At 31.5% G+C, this 27243-nt stretch overlaps 1 pseudogene; it reads right to left on the minus strand.

The window, feature by feature from the left end:
* LOC109099200 overlaps nt 1-27243 on the minus strand; it is a 142702-nt pseudogene that overhangs the window by 16175 nt on the left and 99284 nt on the right.

The following is a 27243-nucleotide window of genomic DNA, read 5'->3' on the forward strand; positions in this document are numbered from 1 at the left end:
GATACAGTAGCTTTTTAGCAACTACTAATTTATGCATTAAAACTTCCATGACGCAATTCAGAGGATGCTCTTAAACTTCAGCTTTGATCACAGCATTAAATTACATTTTAACAGATATTCACATAGAAAACAGATATTTTAAATTTTAATAATATTTCACAATTTAAAAAAAAAAATAAGTTCACTCACTGGCCATCAGTCTTGAAAACTCCTCACCTGTCGTATCCCGAGGCGGTACGCCATGATCCGGTCCACAGCATTCGGGTTCATCTGCGTCCACTGCAGCTTGTATCCGTACACACGCGGCCGGTTCTGCCACAGCGGGTTATAGGTGTCGTAATAAAACTCTGGAGGATACGCTTTCCCTGCATGGACAACACACATGCACCCACACGCATGCACGCACACACACACACACACACACACACACACACACACACACACACACACACACACAAATCACCCGATTTTTGCATGCTTCTAATGTCACGTCACAGCCATTAACAACATAATATATTAATATATATATATAAATTAAATGTAGGTAATATTGACCTAAAAGCATACACAGATGAATATCAAATCAAATCAAATCAAATCAAATCAAATCATTAAAAATAAAATGTAGGTAATATTGTCCTAAAAGAACAAACAGATGCATATAATAATAATAATAATAATAATAATAATAATAATAATAATAATAATAAAAAATAATAATAAAAAAAAAATAAAAAAAAAAAAAAAAAAATATTGGCCTAAAAGCATAAACAGGTGCTGTAAAAAAAAACACAAAAAAACAAAATCCAAAAATAAATAAATGAAAATAAAATTAATGAAAAAAATAAAATAAAAAAAAAAAAGTATAAAACTAAAATGCATTTGAAAAACGAAATTTCCGTATATAATACAAAAACTATACTCTCTCTCTCAAAATTTCATAAAAAAATTTAAAAAAAAAAAAAATAAATAAAACAAAAAAAATAAAAAAAATAAAATAAAATAAAAATAAAATAAAATAAAATAAAATAAAATAAAATAAAATAAAATAAAATATTGGCCTAAAAGCATAAATGATCAATACATCAACGATCCACTGGAAATAGCAAAAAAAAAAAATATATATATATCAAATAATATATAATTATAAAAATGAGTACACCAAAGACTCAAAAAGAGCCATAGCTGACAAAAACAAATAAAAAACAAACAATTACAAAACTCTTCATATTACACTACCTTACAAAAAAAAACCCACTAACATAAATATTATCAAATACTTACTATTTCTGTTAGTCGTGATGTATTACACTTCTGTACAGATTTACACTCGCATGAGCAGAAGCACAGTATCTTTATCCCACTACAGTATGAGAGCAAACTAAACACAAGGAATAAGAGAAGGAAAACAAAACTATCATCCTGCTGTAAATCCAGACGAGGAACGTTCAGAAATATCACTGAACAACCAGAAAGATAATAAACACTGCTGATGTTTTCTCTGAACATCGTACAGTTTAATGAAAGCTGAAAGGACAGTCGATCAAATTCAGAAATCAATATTTTGTGGCTGTAGACACATACAAATATTTATGGCAGTGGGTAATAATTCAGCTAGTTCAAATGGATAAAATAAAAAATAATAAATTAAAAAATACATGATATCATAAATGAATGAATAAATTATAAATTAATTAAATGAAATAAAAAATAAAATGAATAAATTACATTAAAATAATGATATAAAAATTAATAATGATAAAAAATATAATGATACAATTAAATTCTATTATGAATAAATGAATAATATTATTAGAATTAATCAATCAAAATAAATACATAAAAAAATTAAATTAATCTTAAAATTTAAATAAAAAATTATATTTCTAAATAAATAATTAAATAATTTGCATTATGAATGAATGAATATCATAAAAAAAAAAAAAATAAAAAATAAATAAAACATAATAAAAAAAAAATTAAATAAAATTTAAACACATTTTTATTATACATGAATATGTAACAGAAATGTAAAAAAATGTATTTGTAGAAAATGTAACAAATGTATAACAACAAACAAATTTGTTATACCATGATATTTCTTATACAATGCATTTCATTAACTAAAAAAAAAATGTATTTGTAGAAAATGTAACAAATGTAATAGTAGAAAATATAAAAATCTTGCATTTCTGTAACTATACCTCACTGTAGACTGACATTTCAATAGCATTACAATAACATAATGTCTCAGACTTTATCAAAGCATCTTCCCAAACATCGCAGTCGCTTCTAACCCGGTAAACATTCTGAAGCGGTCGCAGCAAATAACCTGTTACTGTTCCAGCAGCTTTGCAGACTCCACGCTCAATTCTGAGCAAAGCCACAGAGAGAAAATTGCCCACTATAAGGCTTTCAGAAGAGCGTGATCCGCGTCTGCTGAATCTGAGGACACTTTCAGCTCTGAAAACAAACTATTATTCAGCTCGGCTCTGAAGCTGATCATCGGCCGCTTTCAACACACCACTTCCGTTCTCACAACAATAACACCACATCAGCACACAACAACACTAAACTAAACCACCATATCACAACACAAACTCATCCATCCATCTGTCAATGCATTCTATTAGAAATGAATGAACAAACAAACAAACAAATAAATAAAACAATGTTTGAAATTAAATGATAATTGAAAATTCTATTTTATTATGAATGAATGAGTAAATTAATTAATAAATAATATTATAAAGGAATTAATAAAAAATAAATTAATGAATTATAAATAAACATAATTTTTATATTTAAATAGATTAAATTATTTAACATCAATCAAGCAATGTATCATTGTGTTACAAATAAACGAATGAATACAAATAAATAAATATAAAAACATAATAAATACACAAATTAATTTCTATTATGAATGAATGAATCAATTTTCTATTGCAAATTAATAAATAAATGGATGAATAATATTATAAATGAATTAATGAAAAAAATAACAAATAAAAATCACATTGCATTACAAATGAATGAATGAATAAAATGAATAAATAATTAAAAATAAATAATAAATAATCCGATAAAATAAATTATCATATCATTAATGAATAAGTGAACTCTACTGAAAATGAAGTAATGAACAAATAAATGGATAAATGAAGAAATAAACAAAAAAAAAGATAATAAAAAATAAAAAATGAAAAGTGAATTAAAAAAAAAAATAAACAAAAATAATAAAATAAAAATATACATATATTTTAAATAAACTCAATTACAAATAAATTTATAAATAATATCTAAATAAAAGTTAAATGAAAAAGAATATAGAAATATAAATTTAATTCTATTATGAATGAATAGAAATTTAACAATTGAATTTATATTATAAATTAATGAAAACACATAAATAAATAAATTAATTAATTAATTTAATTTGAAAGCTTTTAAGAGAGATTATGCACTACTTTGATTCTCAGAACACTAAAAGAGAAGATTAGACGAGGACAACTCGTTTACAATGTTATCAGACTCACAAATCATCCATTCATCCATCTGTGTGTCTCATATCATATTAGATTTGGCTACTACAATTCGAATAACATGCGTAAAAAACATCAAATTAAAACTAATTAAAAAACGAAATGAAAAATGAGAACGAGGAGTGATGGAGGGATGAGAGACGGATGCGTCTCTCTGCTGAGAGCTCTATTGACTTATCGTCATAGAAACTCAGCGTGAACATTAACGAGCGGATGGATCTCATTATCAGTAATTCACCTTAAAATGGAAACGACTCGAGCGTTAAATGAAAGCCAGCAAAATACAACAAAACCTAACAAAGCAGAGCGACGAGCCGCTTCACACACAACACCGTCTGGATGTTCATTCTGAGGATCAAACCGTCGTCTCACAACTTTATCCATCAGATCCAGCACTACAAAATGAAAAAAAAACAATCTACTCCTTAGAACACTGAGGTCCAAACAACACTGGAAAAATAAAAACCATATAAAATACTTATTTTACAAAACAACTATGAACACTGAGGTCCAAACAACACTGGACATTATGTGCCCAAAATAAAAATCATCTTCACTAGTGATTTTTCTAAATGACGATAGAATATTCTTTTTTGACATTACATCTCTTTAAATAATAAACAATGAGATTGATGTAGTATGTCTTAAATAAATTTACAACACTGACCCACTGATTTTCATAATAAGCAATAAAAACTAAAGAAAAGTAAAATAAACTAATACAACTAAATAAAAGATAAAAATAAAATAAAATAAATAAACAATAAAATAAAATAAATAAAAAAAAAAAAAAAAAAAAAAACAACAAAATAACTATGTTGATTATTCTAAATGATAAATTAACAAATTTATAAATATTCATAAATTCAACAATATTGGACTCCATGAACTTTGATTTTATGCACAAAAAAAAATTTAAGGATGCAAATGCAAAAAAAAAAAAAAAAAAAAAAAAAAAGTGAATATTCCAAATGATGACAGAATATTACATTTTTGGCAGAACTATCTCTTCATAAAGAAATGTATTAACATTAAAAAAAAAAACAACAACAACAATACTGGACCCCACTGACTTTCATTAAACTATTTAAAAAAGCTCTGGCTTACTATCTCTTTACACACATTTATTAACATTGTAATAGAGTTTCTCTGCATGAGTGATCAGATCCAAGAACACAGGAAACACAGGATTCTCTGAACTATCTGTCTGTCTGTCTGTCTACCATGTCCTAGCAACAACAATAGCAACTAGTTACACCCTAACAACAGTCCAGAATCCCCTAGCAACATCATGGCAACATCTTAGCAAACATCTGGGTGCTCTAGGTGGTTGCTAGTGTGTTGCTATGCAGTTGCTAGGGTGATCTGGGCATAACATCTGCATAGCAACATCCTAACATCTGCATAGGAGCAACAACCCAGAATCTCCTAGCAACTGCAAAGCAACAACCTTGCAACAACAACTCAAAACATCCAAGCAACTGCATAGCAACACCCTAGAAACCAACATAGAACATCCAAGCAACCGCAGAGTAACCAGAAAACCTAAAAAATGGCATAGCAACACCCTAGCAACCACCCCAGAAACACCCTCTAAAATGGCATAGCAACACCCCTAGCAACCACCCAGAACACCCTAAAAATGGCATAGCAACACCCATAGCAAACCACCCCCGAACACCCTAAAAACGGCATAGATTGCAAACAATCCCTAGCAACCACCTCAGAACACCCCTAAAAACGGCATAGGGCAACCCCTAGCAAGCCACCCAGAAACACCCTAAAACGGCATAGATCAACACCCTAGCAACCACCCAGAACTCAAACCCTAAAAACAATGTGCGCATAGGGCAACACCGCCATAGCAAATCACCCAAGAACACCCTATCTAATCCGCATAGCAAAACCCTAGCCAACCAACAACCAAAAAAACCCCAAAAAACGCAAAACAAAAACCCCAACAAACACCTGCAACCACCCAGAACACCCTAAAAACGGCATAGCAACACCCTAGCAACCACCCAGAACACCCTAAAAACGGCATAGCAACACCCTAGCAATCACCCAGAATACCCTATCTACCGCATAGCAACACCCTAGCAACAACCCAGAATCCACCCAGAACACCCTAAAAACGGCATAGCAACACCCTAGCAACCACCCAGAACACCCTAAAAACTAAAAACGGCTAGCAAACACTCTAGCAAATCACAGAATACCCTATCTACCGCATAGCACTACCAATCACCCAGAATACCCTATCTACCGCATAGCAACCACCCTAAGCAGCAACCCCAGAATCCAACCCAGACCCACCCTAAAAAACCGGCCATATCCAGCAGCAACCCCTACAGTCGAACTACACCCCCAGAACACCCTAAAAACGGCATAGCAACACCCTAGCAACCACCCAGAACACCCTAAAAACGGCATAGCAACACCCTAGCAACCACCCAGAACACCCTAAAAATGGCATAGCAACACCCTAGCAGCAACCCAGAATCCACCCAGAACACTCAAGCAAGTGTTTGTCTATCTGCAATCTGTCTGATAGACTACACAACCTTAAAATCTTCAAACTTTAAGCTTTTAAAACTACTTCTGCTATCTTCTGCTCAGGCTTTCTTAAGTTTATATATCTTTTTTTTTTATCTAGTCTGGTCTATTATAATCTGATCTTTTGATTAAGGTCCATCAAGTTCAAAATGAAAAGAGAAAATGATCCAGTGAAATGAAGCACCTTTCATCTGTGAAAGACTTAATTCTCTGGATTCTGAAAAACAGGCACTGAAACATGGTTATTAAATACATAAAACATTAAACTGAATAATCTGATTCTGATTCTGTTACTGTGACGTGAAAGGCTCCTCTCATATGTGCAGCATGTTTGGATCTGCAGGGTAAATGAATGCAGTTTGCAGCTCTTCACTCACAGCAAGAACAAACGCAGATCCATTACACCTGCAGAGAGCGGCGCCGCTCCCTTTGGGAGGAACCGGGCCAGATCTGAGGCGGATCAGAGCCGGATCAGCACTCTCTCTGGACTGTGACTCTGGCAGACGGAGCTCTGAGCAGATGGCAGAAATGGCAGAACACTGAGGGAGAGATGATGCTCAAAGACAAACACATCAGAGAAGCATAATCTAGCAGCGTCGGGTCAAACGCCAGTCCCCCCCAAACCCCCCAAACCTGTCCAGCTCACACATCAAACGCCAGTCGTCCCGCTGCCCCTCAAACGGCCGTGATCTGTCCAGCTCACACATGGATATCATGTCCATAACATCAGTCCTGGGCATAGCAACACCCTAGTGACAGCATAGCGCTGTTTCAAAAGATCAACCAGTTACTAGTTTGTTGCGTTGCTGCTAATAAGTTGCTAGGGTGTTCTGGGCACAACAACACCCTGGCGACTGCATAGCAACCATGTACACACTAGCAACCACCCAGAACATCTTAACAACTTGGCTGAAAAGATCAAACAGTTGCCAGTTTTTTTCGACATCATATTGCAATCCAGTTTATAGGCAGCACTTTGCAAAGCAGATTGCAAAGCAATATTCTAGCCGCTACTTAGAAAACCCAAGAAACTGCATTGAACCTACTCACAACACCCAAAGCATGAGTGAAACCTACTCACAACACCCAAAAACCACTTAGCAAACACAAAGGACACCCTAGTAACCAACCAGAGCATCATAGCAACACCCTAGTTACGACCCAGCATGCCCTAGAAACTGCAGAGCAACACTCTAGCAATGACCCAGTATTCTCTAGAAATGCATAGCAGTTTTGGGTAGTTGCTCTCCAGTTGTTAGGGTGCTCTGGGCATAGCGTCATCTATTAATCCATCTATCTATCTACAGAATCTATCCTTCAATCTCATCTATTCATCCAAAATCTATTGTTTTCTAACATCTTTCAGTAAATGAGCTGTCCGTCATCACACTACAGGAATGTAAAGCACTCTGCCGCAGGGTTAGAGGGTGATGTAGGGAATGTGGTGTAGAGTGGGAGGAGTCTCACCGGTCACCAGGACACACCTCACCGGTCACCAGGGCAGGTTGCAGCGTCCCGGTCCCCACCGCGTCGTTGATGATGTCACAGTTGTACTCGCTCGTGCTTATCCTCCTCCGCACCAGGCTGCGTATGGTGTAGTCGGTGTCGTCGCGCGAGTCGAAGGTGGGCGTAGTGCAGCAGCAGCTCCGTGTTAGGAGCCCAGCCGCCATCGAGGCGCAGCACGCTTGAACGGATGAGCGCCAGCAGACGCACAGTTTCATGGCCACCGTTGCGGGGTCCGACCCCAAAACCGCTGCCGCACCTCCTGCCACACCGGCTCCACCGCCGGAGGATCTGAGAGACGGACGGAGAGAAACGCATTACTGGAGCTGCCACACATCACATAACAATACAAAAACAAAAGAAAACAAAAAACTAAAAACAAGCACACAAAAGACAAAAAACAAACACTCAAGTTAATGGAAGGGAAGGGAAGGGAAGGGAAGGGAAGGGAAGGGAGATGGGAAGGTAAACAGTACAGTACAGTAAAGTAAATACCAGGCAAAAATAAAATAAAATAAAAAAATAAAATAACAAAAATAACAAACAAACATCGAAAACAACGATTACCAAACAAAATAAAAAAAAAACAAGCACATTAGTTTAAGAAACGGGAAATCCATCAAATCAAATCAAATCAAATCAAAATCAAATCAAATCACATCAAATCAAATCAAAAAAAAAAAATAAAATAAAATAAAATAAAATAATAAATAAAATAAAAATAATAAATAACAATAAAATAAAATAAACAATATACAACAAAACTATATACACACTTAGTTTGGTTTGAGAAACTGGAAATTTCCAACTAAAATAAATAAATAAATAACGTAATAAATAAAATAAAATAAATAATTAAAATAAAATAAAATAAAATAAATAAATAAAATACAATAAATAAAAATAAAGGATAAACCACTATACCACGTAGTTTGGTTTTGAGAAACTGGAAATAATAAATAATAATATCAGGGTTTTCAAAAGAAAATAAAATAAAATAAAATAAAATAAAAAAGAAAATAAAATAAAATAAAATAAAATAAAATAAAATAAACTAAATATTAAAAATAAATAAAATATAATAAACATAAAATAAAATAAATAAAACCTTTTTACTGCTTCGTTTGGTTTTAGAACTGGAAATCCCACTAAAAAGACCATAAATAAATTAATAATTAAATAAAAATAAATAAAAATAAAAATACAATACAATACAATAACATAAAAGTAAAAATAAATACTAAAATACCCATAAAACTAAATATAACCATCCAACTTTTTTTTACCACTTTCATTTTGGGTTAAGAAACTGGAAATCCCACTAAAAAGAATAATAATAATTAATAAAAAAAAAAAATTAAAACATTCCAATTGAATGTAAAATAAAGTAAGGTCACATAAAAGAAATGAAAAAACAAAAAATAATAAAAAAAAAACAAAAAACAACAAATAAACAAAAAAAAATCAAAAAAAATTAAAAACAAATAAAAGAAACAAAAAAAAAAAAAAAAAAAAAAAAAAAATAAACTACAAAAATTCATTAAAAATACCTCAAACCTTGCACAAAAAATGCAAAATAAAATACAAATAAAAATAAGATCTAAATGCATACTATATAGGGTGGCCTCAGTATACTATTGCCAGCAGACTATTATGAAGACATGAATAAAAATGCAAAATAAAATACAAATAAAAATAAGATCCTAAAAACATTCTAAATAACATTTTTCATTTCAAACGGCTGAAATTAATTTCTGCGTAAGAAAGCTTGTAAATAACATTTTTCATTTCAAACGGCTGAAATTAATTTCTGCGTATCAGTAAAGAGCTGAATAAAGGCCGGTTTAAGCAGCACTGGAGGACAGATGAACACAGAGCTCTTAATCTGAGAGGTCGAGCAGATCCTCCTCCAGATTCACTCCATCGAGAAGAAACGGCAGATTTTAATGAGCGCAGGGTGCGAGAGGCTAAGCGAAACACATCTGAGATCATCTGAAACACACACACACAGACACACACACCGCTAAACAAAAGCTAGGAGATGAAGAACAGAAAGAGAGAGAGCTGCAGAAGTGAGTCAGATGATGACAAATGCACATGTGGGAGTTTTCCGTCTGGATGTAATGAAATAGTTGGTATTTGCTTCCGGAAAAAACAATATACAGTACAAGGACGAGGCTTTTACAGAAATACTGCCGGCCGTATGAAGGGTTACGCTGCATTAGAGCCGTATGCTGTGGCTAATAACGGTCCGGCGTGTTCCTTCTCTTACTAAATTGAAGCAAACACGGTTCAATCTGACAGAGACTCAAATCTCTCAAATGCAGTCATATAATGGAGCAGCTTTTAACATCAGCTCTGATGTTTCTCCAAACACACAAACAGCGTTTTCAGAGCAGCAGATGAACAGAGAAACTGTGTTTGTTGATAACATATGAATGCATTTCAGGGTCTGTCAGCAAAAACATCGACAGCAGCTTTCATATGTAACCAAAAAAAATACTTAACTAAAAGCAAAAACAAAAAAACAACAAATAATTTTAGAAAAACCTCTTTTAACAACACCTACGAACATAATATTAAAAATTCATCTTTTGCCCAAAAAAAAAAAAACCTATCAATAAAAAAAAAAAAATTAAAAAAAAAAAAATTAATATATAAAAAAAATAATAGTGAAAAAAAAATTAAAAAAAAAAAAAAAAAATTTCTGAAAAATAATGGTGAAAGAAATATTAAAAAAAAAAAAAAAAAAAAAAAAAAATTGACAAGGATGAAATAAAATATAAATAGTAGATAAAAAAAAACCTTTTTTTTTAAATAATAAAAAAACACACACCAACTTTTTTTTTTTTAAATGTATTTGTAAACTTAAAAAAAAACATATTTTTTAAATCAGAATCAGATTATAACTCTACAAATAATTTAAAGCTATTTAGAATTTTAAAATTAAACTTAAAAAACTAAATTAATAAAAATGACATACACACATAACAAAATTCATAAAAAAATAAAAAATAAAAAATAAAATCCAAATGAAAACTGAAAAAATAAAAATGCAAGCTAATTAAAAATATAAATAAATACTATAGTGCTAAATAAAATAAAATAAAAAATATTTAATAACACTTATTAATCAAATGTTATCAGGACATATATGTTCAAAGGACAAATAATGTTTTTCTTAGTCAGCCTGCTTGAGCAAATGTTATCAGGACATACATGTTCAAAGGACAAATAATGTTTTTCTTCACTAAAAATAAACTAAAGCTATTCAGAAATACAAAAAGAAAAATAATATAAATAAATCAAAATCAGTAAAATATGCACACATAACTAAATAAAGATTACTTAAAATAACTAAAATGAAAACTGAAACATAAAAATTTAAGATAATTAAAATATTAATAAATATTATTATATAATGCTATATTTCCAAAGAATAGAACATCAAACCATATGTTTATAGGATATGATATTTGTTCTTCACTAAAAATAAAATGAAAGCATATAATATATAATCATAGACCAAAGCTAGAATTAAAATGAAAACAAAAAAAATAACACATATATCTAAATAACCAAAGCTAGAATTAAAATGAAATCTGAAAATATAGCAATGCAAGTATAAAATAAAAATAAATACTATAATACCAAATAAAAAAGTGAAATGAAAACTGAAAATATATAAACGCATGAAAATTCAAAATATGAATACTATAATACTAAATAAAATATAATCATAAAATAAAATAAATTAATTAATACAAACTCTTAAAAAAAAAACACACACTCGAAATAAAAAAAAAAAAAAATTAAAATAAAAAAAAAAAAGAAAATGCAAGCTAATTCAAAATATTAATACATATTATAATACCAAATGAATGAATGAATAATCTGTATTATTAATATAAACTCTTTCCAGAAAGTAAAACTTCAAAGTGGCATGCTCAGACGTCATCGGGTCATGTATGTTCACAGGATTTATGATGTTGTTGTTCACTGAAGTAGCTGGGCTGAGATATAAATCAGTGGCTCTGGATGTTTACTGGACTCAGACATTATGATCTTTCCACTCAGGTCAATATCGTTCCACAGAAATGAGGCTCTTAAGATTTCAGTCCAGATTTACAGCACTGCGGCGAACAGACAATCATATTCATCAAGAAGCTTCCAGCTCAACAGAAGCAGAAGCAGAACGAAAAACAATCAAAAAAATAAACCTCCACTCATCACCATCCACTTTACACCTACAAATCAATCAAAAAAAAAAAATCAATCAATCAATCAGTGCAGACTCAGGATGTGATCTAGAGCTGTAAAATGCACACACTTTTCCAAACACATCAAGGCTGTTGAAGTCAGTCCAGCCAAGTGTTAACACAACTAACTCAAACTGAATGAAGCGCTGCACTGCAGAAATGTAACAAATCATGTGTGCAAAACTGCTTCACGGAGTCTGTATGTGATGTAATTAAAACTACACCTATTATAAACTATTTTCAAGTAAAAAAAAAGAAAAAATAAAAATTATTTATATAAAAAATAAAAATTTGGGAAAAATTAAAAATGTAAATTACCAATGCTCTCTTGACCTCTAACTAAAATAAGTTTAAATGGAAGTATTAAAATGACAAACTAAAACTGAAATAAAAATAAAGTTAAATAGAAATATAAAAAAGAATGACAAATAGTTTTTGTTTTAACTAATTAAATATTTAATTAGCTATTATATATATAATTTAACTGAAATAAAGATGAAATAAAATATAAATATTAGATTTTAAAAACAAAATTTTCAATGTTGTCTGGGCATCTAACTGAAATAAGTTTAACTTGAAGTACTAAAATTATTAAAACTAAAACTTTATATAGAAATATCAACAAAAAATACAAAGATTTTAGTTCTGTTTAACGAAAAACAAAAGTATTAACAATTGGTTTTGATAACAGAAATACAGATAAAATAATTATATAAATGATTAGAATGAAAAAACTTAAATGTGACATTAGAAATGTTTTCTACCTTGGAAGCTAGCTGAAATAGAAGTAATAAAATTACTAAAACTAAATCTGAAATAGAAATCAATTAAAGCTTATAAACATTTGAAGTTATATTACAAATGTTAAAAAAATATTATAACAATAAAAAATAAAAAAATTAAAGTAAAAATAAAATGAAGTAATATAAAAATATGAATAAATAAATAAATAAATAAATAAATAAATAAATAAATAAATAAATAAATAAATAACGAAAGAATTTTAATTTGGTTAAAATAATTTGTGACATTTCAGTAACTAAAAACATTTACTAAAAATTAAAAACTAAAATTACTAAAAATGAAAAAAGTTGAAAAAACAAAAACATCAAAAACTAAACACACTAGAACGTTACTTAAAACAAACCTAAAACATTCTACAAATATTCTAAAACCAATCACAAACCTACTACATTTTGCTGATATGTGCGGCACTCAGTGTGTGTGACACTGTATCCCAAAATACATTTCACACAAATGGACCTTCTATTAACAATGACAGCTGTATCACAAACTTTTACATTAAGATCCAATTAAAATCGCAAGATTACCCATATTACATTGCCAGAATTTTTCTGGTAAAAGCATCAAACCTTGAGCACATTTATTTATAATAAATTAAGAGAAAAAACACTAAGGAAACTAAAACAACAGAATTTAAAAATTATTTGACAAAATCAAGATTGCACAAAAAACTGCACAGTCCTCGGACACTTCGTCAGTTGTGTACTTATTCTGAGTGCATGAAGGATATACGTGCATGTTTGCAGTGACTCAGGAAAGCCCTTATCATCGCGTTCACACGTTCAGCTCAACGTCACACCGGAGACGCTTTATCTCTCAGCGTGATTTCACACCGCAAACACATGATGCTGCCGTGTCCTCAAACACACCTCCACTTCCCTGAAGATCTCCACACACTGATGCCGAGCGCCTAAACGTTCACTTCAAATCTGAGGGAAATAACAGTGAAACAACCATTAGCCCATAGCCAGGGAGTCCGCTAAATAATTTTATCATTCTTTATATTAGCGGAAAGATAGACATCAGTCAAAAAGGAAATGGGTCTATTTTTATTTGTGCACCTTTAAAATAACAGTGAAACGTTGTACTTTTGTAAAATAAAGAAAAAGAAACAAAATGCACTTACAAATATATCTGAAGAAATCTTGAATTGTTTAAAGCAAAACACTTTTTTTGTGTTTTCCTTCGTTACGTTGCTTATATGGACATTAATATTACATTATGTAAGTCACTTTGGAATCATAAATCAGAGCATGTTTCAGATGATAAAAAACACGACTTGTAGTCCAGAAAATATGGTATGTAGCAAACTATATTCAAGTAATTTTTTAAGAGTGAAGTTTGAAAGTTTTAAGACAGACAGTTTCTGGGTGGTTTGCTAGGTTTACTGGACTGGCGGTTGCTAGGCGTTGCTATGCATCTGGACTGGTAATTCTGGATTGGTTGCCTAGGGTGTTTCTGGAAATGTTGCAAATCATTAGTGCCAAACGCTTCACTGAGTCTGTAATGTGATGGAAATTAAAACATAACACCTATTATAAACCAGTTTCGTACCTAACTAAATATAAATTTAGATATATGAATAAGTTTTTTGGGAAAAATTAACACTGTAAAATTCCCACGCTCCTCTTGACCTACTAACTAAAATAAGTGTTAAATGAAGTATTAAAATGACCACTAAACGGCACTAAAATAAAGTTAAATGAAATAAAATTAAAAAGTAAAAAAAATGACAAATAGTTTGGTGTTACACTATTAATAGATAATTAGCATATTATATATATGTAATTTGCAGTCACTGAAATAAGTTTAACTTGAAGTACTAAAATAAAAACAAAATTTTCAATGTTGTCTGGGCATCTAACTGAAATAAGTTTAACTTGAAGTACTAAAATTATTAAAACTAAAACTGAAATAAAAACTAATTATATAGAAATATTTTTAGAAAACTAATAACAAAAAATACAAATAGTTTTAGTTCTGTTAATGAAAAACAAACTGAAATAGAAGTAAAAAAACAACTAAAACTAAACCTGAAAGATAAAATAAAAAATAAATAATTGAAAAAAAAATTCAATAGGAAACTTAGAAAATAACTGAAATATAACTAAAAAAGAAGTAATAAAATTACTAAAACTAAATCTGAAATAGAAATCAATTAAAGCTTATAAACATTTGAAGTTATATTACAAATGTTAAAATAATATGATATTCAACAAATATTAGAAGTTTAAGTACTAAAATGATTAAAGTAAAAATAAAATGAAGTAATATAAAAATATGAATAAATAATACTAAATAACTAATAATAAATAATAAATAGAAATAAAAGAAAAAAAAAATAAAAATAAAGAAAGAATAAAGACATAAAGAAATTAGGAAATATGCTAAGGTTGAAGTACTAAAATTGCTAAAACTAACTAAAAACATTTATTAGAAATTACAAATTTTGCTTAGGAAATATGCTAAGGTTGAAGTACTAAAATTGCTAAAACTGAAGACATTGTAAAATATGTTCATCAGACCTGAAACTGTCTAGAACGTTTCTAAAACCAACCTACTACATTTTGCTGATATGTGCGGCACTCAGTGTGTGTGACACTGTATCCCAAAATACATTTCACACAAATGGACCTTCTATTAACAATGACAGCTGTATCACAAACTTTTACATTAAGATCCAATTAAAATCGCAAGATTACCATATTAATTTGCCAGATTTTTCTGGTAAAAGCATCAAACTTGAGCACATTTATTTATAATAAATTAAGAGAAAAAACACTAAGGAAACTAAAACAACAGAATTTAAAAATTATTTGACAAAATCAAGATTGCACAAAAAACTGCACAGTCCTCGGACACTTCGTCAGTAGTGTACTTATTCTAAGTACATAAATGATATGACTTCAATGACTCAAGAAACCCATTAAAACCACGTTCACACGTTCAGCTCAACGTCACACCGGAGACGCTTTATCTCTCAGCGTGATTTCACACCGCAAACACATGATGCTGCCGTGTCCTGCCTGTTGTCCTCAACACACCTCCACTTCCCTGAAGATCTCCACACACTGATGCCGAGCGCCTAAACGTTCACTTCAAATCTGAGGGAGTTTAAGCGTGCCAACATTAGCCCATAGCCAGGGAGTCCGCTAAATAATTTTATCATTCTTTATATTAGCGGAAAGATAGACATCAGTCAAAAAGGAAATGGGTCTATTTTTTATTTGTGTCACCCCTTTAAAATAACAGTGAAACGTTGTACTTTTGTAAAATAAAGAAAAAGAAACAAAATGCACTTACAAATATATCTGAAGCAAATATATCTTTAAAGCAAAACACTTTTTAGTTTTTCGTCTTGCTTATATGACATTCATTACATTATGTAAGTCACTTTGGAATATAAATCAGAGCATGTTTCAGATGATAAAAAACACGACTTGTAGTCCAGAAAATATGGTATGTAGCAAACTATATTCAAGTCAAGTCAAGTCAAGTCAAGTAATTTTTTAAGAGTGAAGTTTGAAAGTTTTAAGACAGACAGTTTCTGGGTGGTTGCTAGGGCGTACTGGCTGGTTGCTAGGGCGTTGCTATGCAACTGGTTTGGGAAATTCTGGTTTGGTTTGCGATGTGTTCTTGTGGTTACTAGGGGCGTAACTAGTTTGGCTGCTATGTGGTTACTACTAGTGTGTCAGTGGGTGGCTGCTAGGGTGTTGCTATGCAGTTGGATTGGAATTCTGGTTGGTTGCTAGGGTGTTCTGAGACATTACTATGCAATTGCTAGGGAGTTGCTATGTGGTTGCTAAGGTGTTCTGGTGACTACTAGGGTGTAATGTGGGGTGCTATGTGGTTACTAGTGTGTTCTGTTGGCTGCTTGGGCATTGCCATGCAGCTGGTTGGTTGCTTGGGTGTTATGAGCATTGTTATCTAGGGTATTGGCTGCTAGGGTGTTGCTATGCAGTTGGATCTGAATTCTTCTCTGCTACTATGTTGCTACTAAGTTATAACTAAATTATTGTCTGCTACTATGTTGCTATCAAACATTACTATAACACTTGCTAGATTCGCAACGTGTTCGCTGAGGTGTTCTGCAATTGCTAGGGTGTTGCTATGTGGTTGCTAAGGTGTTCTGGTGGTTACTAGGGCGTACTGTTGGCTGCTATGTGGTTACTAGTGTGTTGTGGGTGGCTGCTAGGGCGTTGCTATGCAGCTGGCTGGTAATTCTGGTTGGTTGCTAGGGTGTTCTGAGACATTACTATGCAGTTGCTAGGGAGTTGTTATGGGGTTGCTACAGGTGTTCTGGGTGACTACAGTGGTGTAATGTTGGGGTGCTATGTGGTTCTAGGTGTTCTGTTGGCAACTTGGGCATTGCCAGCGCTGGGTGGGTTGCCTTGGGTGTTATGAGGCATTGCAATTCATATACTATAGCTATGCGTATACTTATACTTATCTGTTCTTTACTATTACTAGAATGTAATGCGGGCTGCTATGTGATTACTAGGGTATTGGCTGCTAGGGTGTTGCTATGCAGTTGCTAGGGCGTACTGTTGGCTGCTATGTGGTTACTAGGGTGTTGTGGGTGGCTGCTATGCAGTTCTTGTTGTGATTAGAACGTTATTTATAGGTTACTGTGGGTGGCTGCTATGCAGTTCTTGTTGTGATTAGAACGTTATTTATAGGTTACAAAAAGGTTTCTTACAGCATTTTACATTCATTGCTCCCACCGACATTTCCTTAAGCCTTAAACACTGTTATAATTATGAGGGGGTCCTTGGAAAATGTTCCCCCCGGTAAGGGGTCCCTGGCTCCAAAAAGCTTCAAAACCCCTGAACTAGCCAACAAACCAACCAATGTGTTGTCAGATAAAGCCATCTGCAATCTGTTATGTGGCGTAACGGCGTCTGAAGTGAGTCTGTGAGACTCTCCAGTTCCTCGTCCTTGACAAACAGGCTTTCAGAAAGTAAAGGACGTGTTCCTGAACACACTTCTCAAACAAACTCATATTCAGAGAAAATGGAAAGACCTCGTGTGACTCACAACTTGCCGCTTTCAATTTCAAGTTATAATGGATGCGATTATGGGGCATCTTGAGATTCATTCAAAGCACAGCTTTTAAAACCGTTTACTTGTACAAAAACACTGATACCTACCCACAAATCTGGACAATCACAATTTTATTTATAAAAAAAAAAAAAAAAAAAACACACAATAAAAAATATTTTAATATACATTTAAATATATTTAAAAAAAAAAATATTTTGACAACAAACAATATTTACAACAAAAAAGTGAATATATTCAAATGTAAATAAAATTATATTTAGACAAAAAAATTATAAAAACAAATTCAAAAAATATATTGACACTTTTAAAAGCTTTTTTTTAAATAGCCTGTTTTGTATATTTTGAAATATATAAGAAAAAATATGTACATAAATATATTTTGAAACATATTTTACCAAAACTATTTTTTGCCCTGTTTTGTATATTTTGAAATATATATATATATTTGTCATATGGGTATGTTCACATGTGCTATGTGGAGGGCAAAAAATATATTATAAAAATATTTATTTTTTATTTTTTAAATATATTTTCAATATATTTATTCATTTAAATATACACAAATAAATATATTACAACAAATTTTAATACTTACATTTAAACTTATTTGAAATTTTGTCCCTGGCTCCAGTGTTAGCAATTGAGAAAAACTGTGTATGAAATAATAACTGGAAAATATATATATTTTATGATGCCTTTAAATATAGCTGAAATGTTAAATTTTTTTGACCATTTCTTGTATATTTTAAATATATTTAAAAATATATATTTTTTGTTCACACATTATTCAAATGTGAATATATTTTGAATATACTATAAACATGTGAAAAAAAAATATATTGGAAAAAAAAATATATACATAAGGTAGAAAAAATATGTACATAAATATATTTTGAAACATATTTTACCAAAACTATGATAACATATTTTATTTCAAAAAAGGTTTTTTGGCCTGTTTTGTATATGTTTGAAATATATAGATATTATATATATAGATATATATAATATATAATGATTATATATATATGATATATATATAATATCTATATGGTGTCACATGGGTTGTTACCTGTGGGATGTAGGGCAAAAAATATATTATCAAATATTTATTTTTTATTTTTTAAATCCCCTTTTCCAATATATTTATTCATTTTAAATATACACAAATAAATATATTATATTTATGTGTTTTTTTTTTTAGTGTATTTTGAAATTTTGAGATTTTTAATTGGAAAATGAGACTTGATGAGGACCTGTTGCTGTGAATGGTTTGATTTGGTGGATGTTCATGTTGTTATTGACATGAAGACATTTGGACAGGCATTGAGGAGCACTTACAGTGCACGATGAGCTCGATCACGGCCTCTCTGGGCTTGACGTTGAAGCCGTTGTACTGGCTGGTCTGGCAGCGGTTTGGATTCCGCTCATCTCGGCGCGACACAACAGTTGACGATGCGTCAGAACCGCCGTCGTAGCTCTCCATCCTGCATGCTGCCGTCCGGCAATCGGCGCCTCCTTATTATCCGCCCGCGGACCACAGGATGATGGGCTTGGGTTTCCCTGAAACAAGGCACCTCCAGCTCCCCCGTCTTCGCCTCCGGAACCTCTCAAACCGCCATCGGAGACGTTGCCCCGCGGTACGTTCCTGTTTCGTGAGGAACTAAGACAGAGCAAGACAGAGTAGGGGACTGATACGTTGCGCTATAAATGCACCATACGGCCGTGCAGGACGGTCGAAGGCGTGAGCGTTGTGTTTATGAGCAAACAAACGTCTGCTTTTTATTCGGTATGGGAAAACCAAATGAGCACATGATTGAAACAATGTCCCAGCAAACTGGCTTTTTAAACTAGTCCCCAACAGTACTTATATTACAGTTTTCCTCGATTGCTACATGTAACACTTAGAAACAACAGTAATGCCACTAAATGCTAGTCCCCAACAGTACTTATATTACAGTTTTCCTCGATTGCTACATGTAACACACAATTCATAAAACAATTCACCATTTTCTCACAACTATAAACACAATCTCAAAACTACACACCAGGGCTGCGTTCAGCCCCAACAAAACGTTGCAAACGTTTTTTTAAACGGAAACGGTGGCGTGTTGAACCCCTGTGTGAGACGCAAGCGTGCACTGGGCCAGCTGAGAAGGCCTTCTCTGTGTTCTTTTTGAGAATTTCGGAGCCTGATGATATTGATATAAATACTGTTTAACCTACTTCAAAGTACCCTCGTTTACAGTCACTGACTGGCCCGTGCCGTCCGAATGAAAGAGAACATCCCCATCGAGTGAAGGGATTTGTGGAAACTTGGTCCTAAATTATTGTGACCTCAACATTTGCCTCCCTCGCATTTCAGGATAAAAGACAGAACATTTCATGTGAAGTCTGAATCCAATTCTTACCTCCGAACATGTGTTATGATCTATATTACCTTAAAAAAAAAATATTTTTATGTGAGTAGGCTATCATTATTGACGATCAACTGTTGACTATACTTTGTGTGATATTTACCATTATAATCAGATGAGTATCAAAAAAGTTTATGAAGTGTCACTCCACATACATTTCCAAAAATTAATAAAAATTATAGTATGTTTGTTACATTAATCTTGTCTAGACCACCTTCCTAGGAAAAGAAATAGACAAACATTGCAATTACTAATAAATATTTAGAAGACTTAAAGAAGTTCTAGTCTATACTTGTGCTCTTATTAGTTAAGTATTTTGCCCTTTAATGTAAAATAAACTGCATCAATTGGGCATATACCGACTCAGGCGGACACATTTGTACACTACTACTTTACTAGGACCCATTGTGCGAGGTGTCCTCTTTAATACCGCGTTGGTTTATATCCCATGCTGCCGCTGCTTGGGCCACATTTCTGACACACCCACCAAACAAGAGAAAAACGCATCTCAACCCGTTCACCCGGTTCCAGGAACGTGTCCGTTCAACCCGAAAACGGGCAAACGTGCGCACCGTTTGAGCTTTACGTGCCCCAGCTTGTGCAAACTTCAAACTTTTCCAGGTCAAAATCAAATGAGTTTTAGTCAAAAGCATGACTATCTCTTTTGTCCAGACTCAAACTTTGGGCCTCAGAGATACACAACCCTGGTTCAAATACCACACTACTGCACAGGCCTAGAGAACAATAGTGAGGGCACTTCAAACACTGTTAGCAAAAACATCCTGTTGTTAGGCAATTACTGTTTACAGTAGACGACATTTCTTGTTGCATATACATAAAAAATTATCAATAAACTTTAATAAAGCTTTATGTAATTATATTATACATTAGTTAATTATATTGTTATAGTTGTAGTGTTTTCTAAATGAGAACATGGTTAAACCTGTGCAAAATGATGCCGTTCTTGTGTAGAGTTCTGCAGAAAACACTGAGCAAATTAGAGTGAGTGTGAAAACAGGTGAAATGTGTTAAAAGTTTTGAGGAACGTGTCTTTGTTTCGAGAACTGCATGAATGGTTGGAAAATTGTGCCAAATGTATCAGTTATAGTGTGTTAGCAATTGAGAAAAACTGTGTATGAAATAATAACTGGAAAAAATATATATATTATGATGCCTTTAAATACAGCTGAAATATTAAATTTTTTTTCATTTAATTTAATTAACAATCAAATAATACAAATGTTTTTATGTAGCTAAAATAAAATGTTTAAAAGTTTTTAAAGCTTAAAGTGTTTTTTTTTCATATTTTATATTTTATAAGATTTTGAATATTTTAGTTAGTTATTTTTATTTAATTTCAAATAATTTTAAAATAATAACAAATAATAAAAATTATAATATTTTTACATTTTATTTTATTTTATTTCAAATATGGCATATTTTTATGTTGCTGTGGCAACTATTTGAAATAAAAAAGGTTGTGTTTTATATTTATATATATATTTTATTTTGTCTCTAATAATAAAAATGTTTTTATGTTGCCTAAACATCTGAAATAAAACAAGTTTACTTGTTTAACATTTCATTTTAGTCATTTTTGTTTTATTTACTAGCTGACCTTAAAAAGTTTATTTTATATTATGTTTATTTGTTTAATTGTTATTATCTTATTTTAGTTTATTTACAGTTTCTTATGATCAAAATCTTTTCAAGCTTCTAAACTTTGCAGACTTGCTCGGATCCAGTGACGAGTTCCTTCAGACGGCGTTTCTGAGGCTCAGCTGCAGGATTGGAATTAAATCATCTCCCGCTGTCTTTTATACTTTCGATCTATCGGCATAAAAACAGTAAATTGTAGAAATCCTTCATCTGTCACTGTATGTGAGGAGATAAAAGCGCTGCATTCAGAACTGAAGCCTCGACGCGTCTGACGAGACAAAAATAAATAAATAAATAAAGCTGCAGAGTCCTCGGAGACGAGGGAAATGACATCACGTCCGCATCGCCATGGCAACACATCAGCCCATCACTGTCAGCGCGTGACAGAGACTCACACGCTGGTCAAAGAATCTCATCGAAACATTTCACCGACATGTCAAACAATACATGCTTTAAGAAGATGAAGCATATTTGCATTATTTTCGGGACACTTAAAGGACGGTAACCCTCAAAATACCATTCATTTAAACATTTTACCATTATATATCATAACATTTGTTCTTATGTTTCAGATATTAGTATTATGTTTTTTTTCTCACTACTGTAATGCAGATTATTTGTTACATAAAAAAAAATCATAATAAAGCAATTTTAAAATAATTATAAAAAAACTGTAATAATATTAATATAATATAATTAACTAATATAATTATAATATAATAAATCTATATATGTATAACAGAATACTATAAAACTCTTGTATGTGTCCAAACATATCACTCATCCACAACATTACAAATAATTTATATTAACTTATACATCTCACATATATATAAAAATATCCATAATTTTTCCATAATTCATAAAATTAAATAAAATTAAACATAAATGAAATAAAATTAAATATAAACAATAAATAAATAAATAAATAAATAAATGTCAGGATGTTTGGGATAAAATGAAAATGCCAAAATAACAAACATAAAAAAAGAAGAAAAAAAATGCTGTAATATATTGTTTAAATAAATTAAATTGTAAAAACATAAGAAATAATGTAATGGAAATGTTGGGATAAAATATTAAAAAATGCAAAAAAAAGACTAACAAATGAAGGAACAAGCAAAATAATGTAATGGAAATGTTGGGATAAAATATTTAGCCATGTAGTTGCCATAAAAATGGCAAAATAACTAATGTAAAAAAGTTATAAAAATACAGTAATATTAATAATGCCTTCAGAGTTTAAAGGCGTTTTGGGACTGATTCTGTCCCGTTATACCCGAATCCCTGATCCAGTCGGACCTTCTCATAGCAGAACCCGGGAATATTCAGGGTTATTTACAGTATAAAGCATCTTCTAGAGCTCACTGAGAATACATGAGGACACACAGAGCTGCAGCTGTAGGTAATGCTGGGTAATTGTGATACAGGATCCTGCCGTCAAAAACCTCAGACAGAACCAAACACCCTCCTTCACACGTTCATGAACACAGTCCATCAACCCACAGCTTACACACATCTGTGTTTTTAAGGATCTCAAAACCCACACTCTGCAGGAAACTTACGAATAGTTCACCTGAAAATGAAAGATGAGTGTGTTTCTTCATCAGGTTTGTAGAAATGTAGCACTGCATCAGTGTCTCAGCAATGGATGCTCTGCAGTGAATGGGTGCCTGGTGCCGTCAGAATGAGAGTCCAACTACCAGCTGATAAAGCACATCACAATAATCCTACACTAGTAATCCACAGACTCCAGTCCATCAGTGAACATCTGGAGTAAGACAAAAGATGAAACACATCCAGCATTAAGATGTTTTTAACTACAATACAAAGATTCCCATAATCCATAATAACCACTTCCTCCCAGTGAAAAAGTGCATCTTCTGTTGTCTCTCACAGAGAAATCCAGACACATATTTGTGTTTCGAGCTGTTTAAACACTGGCTTGATCTGTGCAGAATTGATCTCTCCTGATTCACACCAGAACACGTTTTCACTGGAGGAAGTGTTATTATGGATTATAGACTCTGGTGTTTTAGTGAACAAAACCACTCTATAATGCTGGAGTGTGTTCATCTTTTGTCTCTCCTCCCCGACTGTTATGTCACTGATGGACTGGAGTGCTGTTATGAACTGTTGTATTATTGTGATGTTTTTATCAGCTGTTTGGACTCTCATTCTGACGGCACCCATTCACTTGCATTGAAAAAGTTATGCAATGCTACATTTCTACATATCTGTTCAGCAAATTGAAATTTTTGCCTGAAAATCACTGTAAATCATGATGCTCATCTCTAGTAATGTCTCGATGGACAAATTAAATAACAGTAAAATGTTTTCCGGTCTCTTCCCGGCAGAAGCAGCATCTAATCAGCTGAAGGTGTGGATCGTTAAGAGCTTCCTTAGTTTCACTCCAGCAGATAAATGAAATGGAATTCAAAGCATGGAGAAGTGTTAGTTTCGATTTGTCTCTCTGATAAAGCCAGGAGTCACACTAAAGGACGAAGCGAGCGTGAGGTTGATTGAACGCGTGCAAGCGTCGCTATCTGAGCCATCCTCTCAGAGTCCTCATTATCAGCACATTTAAATGTAACGACTAATGCAAAGATTAATTGCTTGGCTGCAGACAGAAGTGTCCTCTCTCTCTCTCTCTCTCTCTCTCTCTGTCTCTCGTGCTACAGCTTCATTAACACTCGAGCAGAATGAAGATTGATTGTGTTTTAGCTCTGCGAAAGAGAAGAAGGCCTCTCGCCATTCCAGGCGTTTCCTCATTATTTAATCCTTCTGCTATCGGAGGAGAAAATCTCAGCACACGCCTCCTGAATAAATCATTAACTGCACAGTTTCAACTAAAGAAGCGAATCTAGCAGCTAATGAGCGAGAAAAACGCTGGTTTGTGTGAGAAGTGACCAAAATTATGGAATGGAGCACAGCTTAAGAAGCAGGGTCATAACTAAAACTAAAACTATTATAAAATAACCAAAATAAAATAAAAAAATTAAATGATATATATATATATTATATATATATATATATATATATATATATATATGTATAATAGTAATAAAAAAAAAACCTAAAATTCACAATATTAACAAAAACAATGAATGATACTTAAAATAATAAATGAGCCAGCCTTAGTATAATGCATCATATTTTTTTATTCTAATTTGTTTGGAATTGCATTTTAAATACATTTATTTATTTATTTATTTATTTATAAGCATGTTATGGAGGACCAAAGGAATTAAAAATAAATAAGTAAATATATAAATAAATAAATCAATGCAATAATAGGAAAATAAAGAAATAAATGACTTAACAGATATAATTCATTAGTAATAAACTTTTATCTTGAATGTATTTTTTATTACCTTTTTCTTTTATTATTATTTTCTTTATTTGTACATTTATTTTTATTCTTTTTAACTTTCATTTATTTTTGCACTTTCATTTTTTTATTTATTATTTTTATATTTATTTTTTTCATGTGTTTATTTAAAGACTTTACTTTTTGGCAGACACTTACCTACTTATTTATTTAAAGAAAACTTTAAATAAATAAATACATTGTATTATTAATGAATGAATGAAATTTAATATATATATATATATATATATATATATATATATAAATATAAAAAAAAATAATTACAAGTAAATTCCAACTATATAATAAATGAATGACTAAATGAATAAATAATTACAAATAAATAAATAAAAATACATTTAACATTTAAATCAAATTATAAATAAATAAATAAATATATTATAAATGAATGATTACCACGAGCAAATGTTAACAGATGTAGTTTTTATGTAAAGCACTTTGATTCATTGTTGTGTATGAAGCAAGCTCTATAAATAAACTTGTCTTGCTTCGCCAGAGCTGAGCAGACTCCTGCAGTATTTCAGCTCTCTTCAGGTCTGGCAGTGTTTCTGTGCTAAAGGTCCATTTCATTATCCACGCCGTCGCCGGTGGACTGCAGGATGGAGGTGCGCTTGGCCCAAACGCTGAACGTTCTGGGCTCGTTCTCAGTCGAAACACTTCCACAGCATGAATCCCTGGCAAACGTGTGGCGTAATCTCCTCTAAACGCTTTTATCAGGAGCTCTAGTGGGTCCTTCAGAAGCACCTGGTCCTGAGAGAGGTCACCGAAACGACAAAACACGGACGGACAGGAGCTTCAGAGACAGACAGATGCGGGCAGATACTCGAACCTGAACTAAATACACACTATTCACTCTATTTATTCATATTCTTACTGTGGATCATTCTAAATAAAATAACTTACTCTACCAGACTTACTCTAACTAAAATAAATAAATAAAATAAATAAACAATCAAAAAAAAATGAATGAATAAAATAAAACATAAATATTAAATTGAATTATAAATAAATAAATGTAATAAAATCAAAATATATTATATATGAATGTCACAAGAGGCATGAAACTGAACTACTGCTGTGGTCTTCAGAAAGCTAAAAAAAAATAAAATAAATAAATAAATAAATATATAAATAAATAAATAAATGATCTCCATTATAAATTAATGTAGGTAAAAAATATATATAAATATAAAATTAAATTATAAATAAATTACTTTTATTTATAAATAAAATAACATTATATTATAAACAAATCACACAAAACAGGCAAGAAATGATATATTTAAAATGTAAATAAATGTATAAATTAAATCACAAATTAACAACATTTTATTATATTAAAAATAAATGAAAGAATAATAAAAAATGTTATAAATAAATAAAATAAAACTATATTATTCATAAATAAATTCCACCATGAATGAATGAATAAAAATAAATATATTATGAAATAAAAATTAAATAATAATACAATCAATTATATATTACATAATTACAAACAAACAAACAAAATAAAAAAAAAAAAAATAAATAAATAAATAAAAATAAATAAATAAATAAAATTATGAATGAATAAATAACTAAATAAGATGCACCCATATAGTCATTCTGGCAGACAGTCGATCTTCTGGCAGCAGAACTAAATTTACTCAGATTACTGTCTTAATTCCTGTTGTTATTAACGAGGTCTTTCTTCCAAATGTAATGACTTGCTACTAAACACCAGACTTTCAGCTTATCAGCTGTTGTCACAAATCTCACCCAAAAACACATCAAAATGATTGCAATATTCACAGTGCTGCTTAATTTGATTTAATCTACGAGACGAGACAGAATAAATAAGACAGAAAAAAAAATATACAAAAACCCCACAAAAAAAAAAAAAAAGAAATAAAACAAAAATAAATAAACAACAAAAAAACCACACAAATGATGAACACTCAATCATCTCCACAAACACACCGGTGTTTTACTGCGCTCAGATGATCAGAGGATCGTCTTCTGCTAATGACGCAGAACGTCGGATAAAAGCCTAAAGTATAACGCAG

Source organism: Cyprinus carpio, unplaced genomic scaffold (assembly GCF_018340385.1).
Source record: "Cyprinus carpio isolate SPL01 unplaced genomic scaffold, ASM1834038v1 S000006754, whole genome shotgun sequence".
Taxonomy (NCBI): Eukaryota; Metazoa; Chordata; class Actinopteri; order Cypriniformes; family Cyprinidae; genus Cyprinus; species Cyprinus carpio.